The sequence below is a fragment of the Euphorbia lathyris genome, chromosome 4 (assembly GCF_963576675.1).
Source record: "Euphorbia lathyris chromosome 4, ddEupLath1.1, whole genome shotgun sequence".
NCBI lineage: Eukaryota > Viridiplantae > Streptophyta > Magnoliopsida > Malpighiales > Euphorbiaceae > Euphorbia > Euphorbia lathyris.
This window is the reverse complement of record NC_088913.1, coordinates 62,011,433-62,021,796: the sequence shown is the minus strand read 5'-3', so window position 1 is coordinate 62,021,796 and position 10,364 is coordinate 62,011,433. Positions and strand designations below refer to the sequence as shown.

Genomic DNA, 10,364 nt, shown 5'->3' with positions numbered 1-10,364 from the left:
TCGCTAGCATTGGAACAGGCAAGCCTAGCTACCAAATGAGCCGCACTGTTCGCTAAGCGAGAAATAAAAACTAATTTAAAAGAAGGGGTGGATCTTAGCAGGATTCGACAATCTTCCACAATCATACCAAATTCAGAAATGTCCTGCTTGTCAGAGTGAATGACATCAACCACAACCTTAGCATCAGATTCAAAGATAACAAAAGAATAGCCCAAATTAGCAATCCATAACAAACTCGTGCGGATTGCAAGAGCTTCAATGACACGTGGTTCCTTAATGCTTAGGATAAGACTGCTGCTACAAAAGAGAAAAGCTCCATTTTCATCCCTAATCACTGCTCCCATTCCACTACTATTTAATTCTTTGAAAATGGCCCCATCTATATTGCATTTGATAAAGCCCGGGCTAGGCGTATACCATTTATGTTGAGGGATTGGCAAATAGTGGTTACCTCTAATGTGTGTGCCTTGTGCTTGCGGGAGTGGCTGTGCGGTTGCCGTCTGTATATGTGTTGCTTGCGTGTGTCGGTTGCCCAAGGATGGCGCCTTCTGTTGATAGGCCTTCCAGTCCTGAACAACCTCTAAACTGATTCGCCAAGCCGTGTATGCCGGCCACCATCTCATGTGCCACAGGACTCTGTTTCTGTGGTCCCAGATTGCTTTGAGTGCATAATAGGTTCTAACAATTTCTTCCAAATTCGAGTTGCTCAAGGCTTGGAGAAACCACTCGTCAAGGTAACTGTTACCCACTCTCGGCACAGGAATGCCTGCTACACGCCAAATGTCACCTGCGAAACAACAATCAATAAATAAATGGTTATCCGTCTCTACTTGCTCCACACATACTGGGCATTCAGCTGAAATGGGGACTCTTCTCTGGACCAACCGAGCTCTAGTGGGTAAGCACTTTGAACACAGACGCCAAATAAACTGTTTCAGTTTAGGGGGGATCATCAACTTCCACAACCTCTTCCAACCTTCATGAACTCTGCTAGCTTCTACTAGCCCTATACCTGACAAGTAGCCAGAGTGAACATTATAGTGTCCATCCCTTGACCAATGCCAGATCCTCCTATCTTCCCCTGCATTGTATGGCAAGATAATATCACAAATGGCCTGCACTTCCACTTCGCTAAAGCAGCCGTTTAGTCTCTGCATATCCCACCCTCTCCCATTTTCAAGGAGCAAGTCCGCCACCATCAGATTTTCCATTCCAGGGACCAAAAAGGAATTTATGCAAAAACCCTCTAGATTAGGAACCCACTCATCCTCCCACACTCTGATTGATCTACCATCCTCCACTCTCCATCTAACCCCTGTTTTCAGTATACTAATGCCTTCCCATATGCTTCTTCAAACCATACTAGGATTATTGCCTAATTTGGAGATAAGTAAGTCCTCCCTAGGGTAATATTTAGCTTTGAACATTTGACTCACTAAAGTATTTGGGAATTTTAGTAATTTCCATCCCTGTTTACCTAACATTGCTAGGTTAAACACATGTAGATCCTTAAAACCCATCCCACCTGAATCTTTAGATCTACACAATTTACCCCAATCAAACCAATGAATGTTTCTTCTACCCTCAGGTTTCATACCCCACCAAAAAGAATTCATTATTTTTTGCAGCTCATCACAGGTAGATAAAGGTAAAAGGAACGTACTCATACAAAAGGTTGGCAAGGCTTGAGCCACAGACTTAAGAAGCACCTCTTTCCCAGCCTGGGACAGGAATTTGAGACCCCACGCACCAAATTTTTTGCGAAGCCTGTCAATCAGGAAAGCGAAAATCCTGTGTTTGGAACGCCCAATGAGAGATGGTAAACCCAGGTACCTGCCTGTGTCGAGAGGGGTGCACACCCCTAATAATGCTTTGATCTGTGATCGCAAAGGTTCAGACACATTTAGACTGAAGAAAACCCTTGATTTGCTCAAGTTTACTGCCTGGCCCGAAGCCACTTCATAATCAGACAGGATGTTCATGACCTTTCTAGTCTCATCGATAGTTGCCCCAAAGAACAAAAAGCTGCCATCAGCAAAAAAGAGGTGTGTTACTGCCGGAGCCCTTCTGCAGATCTTACACCCTGAAATAAGCCCTTCTTCTTCAGCCTTTCTGATAAGTTTAGATAAGACTTCAGCACACAGGATAAACAGGTAGGGAGATAGGGGATCCCCTTGCCTCAATCCTCTACCAGGGACAACTTGGTCAGAGCACTCCCCATTCACTGCCACCTTGTATTTCACAGTTGTTATGCATAGCATCATCCATCCAATCCAGGTTTCATGAAATCCCATTCTGCCCATAACTGCTTTGAGGAAGTCCCAATCCACTTTGTCATAGGCCTTGCTCTTGCCCAATCTATTATTATTAGACAATATGATGTTTCATAAAACTCAAAATCAAGTGCTGAAAAAATAAATACTAAATTTTTAAGTGTTGAATATTATAAATGACAAAAATATTAAACGACACGATTGTTTGATAAATACTAAAAGTAAGTACTGGATATTAGTTAATAATGTTTACTTAATATTTGAATTAAAATCTTCTGACTTATCAAAATAAGTGATTTTTAACTTAATTAAATAATTTAAGTGGTTAAAAAATAACAGTTATTAAATACACTTAAATTAAATAAGCGCTAATTAAGTTATTAAGTAAACATGAGATAAAACAAACTTTTGCTAAATTTTACTAAAAAATCCCTTTATTAATTCATTTCAATTATAACCCCTTAATAATTCTAACAAAAAAAAAATCTAATTTTCTAAAAAAAAACTAATTAATTCAATTTGAGTTTTAGCGCCATCCTGAATTGTTTTTCCCTCTTAGAATTTAGGTTACCCCCAAAAATCAGACAAAATTTACGGTGCCCATTAGGAAAAAACCCTCTTCCCATTGCCCATCGTTCCTTCGCCAGTTCACACAAAACCCCTCGTTCCTCACTCCCTTCCATCTAAAATCATCACCATCGGCCACATCTATGAAGCTCTCAGGTCAATTTATCGGATTCCTTAGCTTTATCAGAAGCCCCGACCTGAAACTGATGCCGATATCTTCTGCTGATGCGGTTAGTTTTCTTAATTTTCTTCCATCTAGGGACACGACTATGAGTTTGATTTTTGTGATTGATTTCTCGATCTGTCTAGTCGTTATTGTGATGATTTTATGAATGTTATGTTTCTCATGAATTTGGTTGATATAGAGATGCATCCTTATCTTCCTCATTATTCTTGGAATGTTTCTTGTTATTACATTCCAAAATATAATCTTAGCAATTTTTATAGTTTTCACGATGTGATAAACTAATTTTCCTTAGCTAGAATAAGAATTAGTATTCTCTGGAAGAATACAATTTCTCTGTAAATTAAGCAGCCCCAAGAATGAACTCTAGATCTATTCAGTTATAGTTTGTTTTCAGAAAAAACTATCACTATAGAAACGTATGCCCTTTACTAATAGAAACTACTGTTTTTGCTTGAGTAACCGTTAATGGAGCAATTGTTCTTCATTACTCATGTTTATGGTTTCCGTATGGCACCTTTGCTTTAACAAATGTATTTTAAAGTAATGGGTTGGTTTGGGTCATTGATGGAAATAGTCTAGATTTGGGATATGGGCAGCCTAATTAATATCCTACATGTAAATATTGGAATAAGAATCTCTGTGTGTAATGTAGTAGCATTGGTACCTAATTTATAGAGGCTTAATGAAGTTAAGATTTATTGTGATTGTATGCAGAGTACATGAACTGGAAGAGGGGAAAAGATTTATGTTTTATGCAACTCTATACTTCTCCTGTAAAAGGAACCATGTTCCTTGGTTCTCGGAAGGAATTGGTTATACTTGTAGTGAAAAAATGCAACTTGTTGGAGTAGTACTTGTGAAATTCGACTCATTTTAGGATTGCATTGTCTGCTCTAGAAAAGAGCAGACAGAGCGGGGAAACGCCTAGCCGAGGTGTTACTGAATGGATCACAAGGGAACATATAATCAGGTCAAAGTTTAGTTCAAAATGTTGTCATCTTACTGTCTTAAAGGTTTTTTTAATAACAAGAAAATGGATATTTTCTTTACTTTCTGCTTTGGCTATCTGCTGATCTTTCAGGCCTGTGACACTTGTGGGTTTCTCACTTGGAGCTCGAGTGATCTTCAAGTGTCTTGAGACTTTGGCTGAAACTGAACATGATGCTAATGTAAATTGATCATATTTGTAGTGTGATTATAATTGAGCATAACGGTGAATTGAGTTCAATTTTGTTTTGTTTGTCTTAAAATCTAAGAAAACCGAACCCAGCCAAAATTAAACTACATGAAAAATACAAATCAAACTGACCGAACTTTACTATAAATCGGTTCAGTGCAGTTTGCATAGGTTCGGTTTTTCGGTTTTCGATATAGTTTTGCTCATCCCTAATCGCAAGTACCACTTCATTAATAAATACTTGTGTGATGATTCTAAGTACTTGATTTGTATGCTTATAACCGCACTACAAGTGCCGTGACAATGATGAGCACCATCCGAAGGCTTAGAGAGCAGACATAGAGTTAGTTATGTCAATATCCTCCCTATGGTTGTTTTCATTACAAAAATGTCTTTTTTAGGTTCTATTCTGTCACTTGCATTTGAGCTTGAAATATTTCGTTAAATGAGAATATTACTTTGAAGAAAGTGAGATCGTTAAATTCGGTTCCATAGTTATTCGGAAGAGTCGATATAGTTTCCATGTATAATTTTATGTTTAACTTTAATTAGATGGTGTAATTTCAAGTTACATTAATAGAAAATGAGTTTTTTTTTATTAATAAAAGATATACAATTTCAAGCTTTATTGGATGGATGGTCAGAACACTGATGATTGAATAGTGACAAGAACATGAAATTGCACATCTCTTATTAACAAAAAAAAACAATCATATTGCATTGATGAGGCCTGAAATTGCATCATACTAAGACTTGCTAGCATTATGATTAATTTGTTTATCACGTCTCCTGTTTTTGCTGCTGATTAATATTCCTGACTGTATATGTGAAGCTTTTGCAATGGGGTTAACTCTTCCCCGTTTTTCAAATTCCTTATAGGTGCTGGTTTTTCTATTTTTCTTATCCAATTAGAAAATTGGTTGATTAACTAGAAACCTTTTAACTTATGTAGATTGATGCAACACGAATTCGACTATAGAACATAGATGGTTGTCTGAAACTGATCTTCTTAGTACTTATTTTTGTGCAGATCTTTGAAGGATTGTGAAGAATGAAGACCATTGTATTGTTTATGGTTAGGGGCAGTAACGATCATTGAATTGCATGTCATGGCCTATAACAGACTGTTGTTCCTACGGGTGATTAATTCTAGCAGGTAAGATTTTCACCTCTTTGGTGGTTTGGCATATTTATTGAAATTAGATCAAGGAGATATAACATACTTTTAAGATAGAAACTACCTGGCTAGAGGAAGAACCATAATTATTGAAAAGGCTTAATACTTCATTAGCCTCCTGAACTTGTCCAAAAAGTTTGATTGGCCCCTGAACTTTTTCAAAGTGTCCCGATAGTCCCCTCAACTTGCATAAAATATCCAGTTAGCCCTCTGAACTTGCGTAAAATGTAATAAATTGATCACTCGGTTGCAAAAAAGTGAGTTAAGTGCAGAAGATGTATTGTCCGTGTCTTAAAAAAAAGTAAAACGACCAAGGTTGGAATATGCGGTTCTAATATTAGAGAAGACATGTTTTATAGTTGAGCGAGTAAGAACTTCCATTTTAATCTATTCTGTGAATTATGTAATAATATTCTAAGACGCGTGTAATATATATTCCGCATTTAACTTACTTTTTTTGCAATCAAGTGACCAATTGATTACATTTTACGCAAGTTCATGAGGCTAACTGAACCTTTTATACAAGTTGAGGGGATTATTGAGACACTTTGAAAGTTCCGGAGGCCAATCATATTTTTTTGAACAAGTTCGGGGCCAAATGATGTATTAAGCGTATTTGTGTTCATCCTTACTGCTTATCCTTTGTGTTCAATCCTTCCATGGGTTGTTTAAATTAAGTTCTAGTGACTAGACCTTTTCTTGCATGGATTTTGAATTTGAATGGTCTATATGTGTATATTATTGTTTGTGTATACGGCAACAGATCATGGATGGTTTTATGTGCATATGTGTTTTATGGTGTGGTGTTTTGTGCCAAAACCAATACAAAAATAAATTGCAAGTCTCGGATTATTTTAGAAAGCTTATTCAACTTCAAATTTTTTCGATAACACTCAACTTATATTTCATTTTAGTAAAATAATACAATCCAATTTGTACGTTTAAACACACTCAAATACAGAAGGCAATTGATTATATGAAATTATAGACAATGTATGCTTCTAAGAGCTTGAATCTCTATCGATTTTTTAGGAAACAACTATAATTTCCTAATGCTTTATGCAGATGCAGATGAATATTGTGGATGATGAACAAATTGAGAGAAGCTAATCCCAAGTTGATATGGAAGAAATTTGTGATGGCATATAAAGTGAAAATGACAATATTGCAGTCTCCTCTAAAGATGACGCTTCATATGAATGGATGGAACCATAAGCTATATTATATTTGTATGACATTATAATACTTTTAGATTTGTTTTTTTAGATCATATGAGAATGTTAAATTTTATTGTTCACATATTGACTTATTATGATTGTACTTGCAATTAAGTATATTGCTATCCTATTATTTAAATTAAAAATGACTTAAAAAAAATTTGTGTTGTATAAGTTAAAGAATGTGTTTCATATATTAAGGTGTTATATTAAAAGGTTTTACACCGGAAAAGAAAAAAATGATGAACATTCACAAAAATATGTAGCAATAGGATATAAAAGAGTTGTTTTAAACAAAAAATGTTAAATTTAAAAAGTGTTGCAATAGTGTACAAAAGAGTTGCTAGTAAAAAAATGTGTTTGCGTAAAATAGTGTTGAAATAATGTACAAAAGTGTTATATCTTTTTCGGCAAAAAAGTTACATCATCTATGGTAATGGCAACACTTATATTAGAGTTACCTTAGGGTATGAAAAGTGCTGCTGTAGGTACGAATAGTAACACTTATGTTGGTGTTGCTACAGCTACGGAAAAGTGTTGCTATAGAAATCTATAGCAACAAGCAAAAATGCAACACATGTTTTTGGTCTAAAGTGTTGCCTATTTGTCTAAGGCAACACTTCTACAGTCAAAGCCAACATTTAACGGGTGTTGCAGTAGACCATATATGGTGTAGTGTATTTTTGGGGTGAAGCTGTCCACATAGCATGCTATATACTTAATAGGGCTTTAGTTAGACCTATCCTTAAGAAAACCCCCTATGAACTTTGGAAAGGACGAAAGCCCAACATTGGCTATTTTCGTGCCTTTAGGTGTAAATGCTTTATACTCAATACAAAAGAAAACCTTGCTAAATTCGATGCTAAAGCTGACGAAGCGATCTTTCTCGGGTGCTCAACTAACAGTAAAGCATATAGGGTGTACAATAAGCGAACTCGGGTTGTAGATGTTGGGGTTTTAGTGTCCTATAGACAATTGTTCTATGATACAAACTTAATGTAAATGAAGTGTTCTTTATATCATTTGTTTTAATGAGATATGGTTTCATAACTATATAAAGGCAATCCCTTTTAAGAACTAAATAAAGTCTAATAAAAGGAAATCCGTAAGTTTGTTTAAAGTGATTATAAAGTGTTCATACAAGCATGAAGTGAGACGATACTTTATAATAAACTAATAAACTTAAAACCACCCCAAGTCAAGTAATATGTATAGGATTGACATATCACTGCTGAGACTTGCATGTAACAATGTCTTCTGTCGCGACAGAAAGCTGATCTCACAAGCTTCATATATACAGATATCTGGACAGTTACATGGATCCAATGAAAAGGAGTTCATTAGGATTGGGGACCCGACTTGAGATAACAGGATGGGTAGATTCATCCTTGTCACCTGTTTATCTCATTGGTATTAATAGGTATAAGTAATCCTCAGACTCAAAGGAATGTTAATTAGTAATTCTGGATTACGGAATGTGACGCTTTGATCCTGTTGTAACACGATCCTTAACAGAGATGACTCTGGGGTGTGAACGGCAGACGTTGGGTATCACAGGAAGTAATTGCAGGATAGTTATACATTGGATTGAGCATTTATCACTCCCGATAAATGGGAGATATGTCCATGGATCGCTTGTGGAAGACTTGACTCTAAATCCTTGCAAGGTGATAGCTTAAGATTGAAATACAGATTTCTCTTAGCCTATCTAATTAGAGTTGACTCGGCCTGTACAAGTAAAACGAACGTCTCGCTATATGTGACTTGACATTATCCATAGTCATAAGATTCAGTTCAAGGATGTAGTTGATAAAGGATCGAATTATACTATAACTAATACGGAAAGGTCAACGACAGAATCAATCTGTCTTCTTATAGCTCTGGGGGAATGTTTCGGATTTGCCAATCACATTTTGCGTACTCATTCTGTTATGCAAAGATTAAATATAATTCTGTGAAAATTAATTTAATAGTTGCATACGGCTAGAAGCAATAAGAACCTAATGGAACCCAAAAGGGAAACAGATGTTAATTAATTGATGGAAGCCCAACTGAGCCCAATAAGGCCCAGTTAATAAGGGGGGCGATTTTATGTATATAAAATACATAAATAATTAATTTGATTTTATCAATTCTAATTAGATTAGGATTATGAATTAAATTAATTGAAGGATAAATAAGTTAGGAGTTTTTATTAGATTATATTACTCCTATTATTATCATATAAGGTTACTAATATTATCTTTATATTTAAGATATAATTATAGATAATAATAAGAATTATATTCCGAATTAAATTCTTATTCAGTAACCTAATTCTATCTAACTAGGGTTTAGATACAAGAGGATATAAATACCCTCTTATATGCAATTTTCGAAATTGACAAGCAAGCCGGGAGAGAGAATTTCGACCCACACCGTAAGGACGAGATTATCTACCGCTTTCTTCTGTTCAATTGATTTTCATCTCTTTCTCTTTATCTTTGATCTTGTGTTGATTAATTAGAGACAATCTATTTTGGTTGTTATAAACGTTTGTATGCTAACTTGATCTTCGATTGTTTTGTTTTGTGCTCGGGAACTCAAAGTAAGAGTTGTGGGCACTTCGTTTGCAACGGTAGATAGAACTTCTAAAAGGTATTTCTTTCTATCCCTCTTTATATGAAATAACGATTAACGGATCTTGGGTTTATGGAAATAGGTTAAAATTTTATATTTCCGCTGCCATACGTTAGTCTATTTTCCTTCAGTGGTATCAGAGACTGCGTTAAATCTGTTATTTCATATATGAAAATTTAGAAGTTTTTCAATCAGGTTGAATAAATATTTATAGTTAGGTTAATTAACAAAACTGTTTTGATTAATTAGTTCTAAAGATAAATAAGTTTTAATTAATTGTTAATTAAAAGAGTTTATGCATATGTTCCTAATTATTTCGGTTGATAATCATTATAACAAAATCTATTAGTTTTATAGTTAGATTGATAAAAGTTAATTTTATTGATTCTAAAGATAAAACAGAAAATCTATAATAGGTTTTCTTACTTTCTGAAAATCGTTTTAAAACCGTTTTGAAACTGATATATATATATATATAAAATTATTTTAAAAAAAATTGGATAGCAGCTCGGGTCGCGCTTCACGGCGCGACCCGGTTGCTGTCGCACGGTTGCTGCCTCGCGGCAGCAACCGCGCGGCGTCTGGCTGCCGCTGCCGCAAGGCAGCAGCCGCGTCCTCGGGCCCGGTCCGAGACCCACCTAATTTTAAATCATTTTAAAAATTAGTTTTAAATATATTTATGTATATATATGTTTCAGAAATTAATAGTTTTCTGTTTTGATTATCGAATGAAAATTTATTTAAAAGTTTGTTTTACCTATTTGTAAATCAAAAGTATTAAATGAATTGAAATCAAAATAATTGGGACATGCATAAATTAAAGTTTTGTATAGTTGTATTAATCTAAAAGGTTAATATAGAAGATATGAAACTATTAGAAGTAAAATTGGATGAAAGTTAATTTAATGTGTTAATGTGATTAACCTAAATATTACATAAAGTATTTATGTAATCAACCAATTAAATTTATTTAATTGAGTCTATGCATGTTTGGAGTTATGGATATATTTGGACCCTCTTTTAGTCTTTTGGTATTTTTGAAATAGGGCCTGCGAGTCCTGCCTTTCTACTATCTATTGTAATTTCTCCTCTCATCTAATTCCCTTCAATTTAATTGAAGTTTTCTTTAGTAGAATAGAAATTAATA

At 34.9% G+C, this 10,364-nt stretch overlaps 1 long non-coding RNA gene across 1 annotated transcript; it reads left to right on the top strand.

Moving 5' to 3' along the window:
* The first annotated feature begins 2,881 nt into the window (after positions 1 to 2,881).
* On the top strand, positions 2,882 to 6,697 carry LOC136227903 (uncharacterized). The gene is made up of 3 exons (XR_010688324.1): positions 2,882 to 3,070; positions 5,235 to 5,360; positions 6,447 to 6,697. It is a non-coding gene; the product is annotated as an uncharacterized lncRNA (long non-coding RNA).
* The last annotated feature ends 3,667 nt before the right edge of the window (positions 6,698 to 10,364 follow it).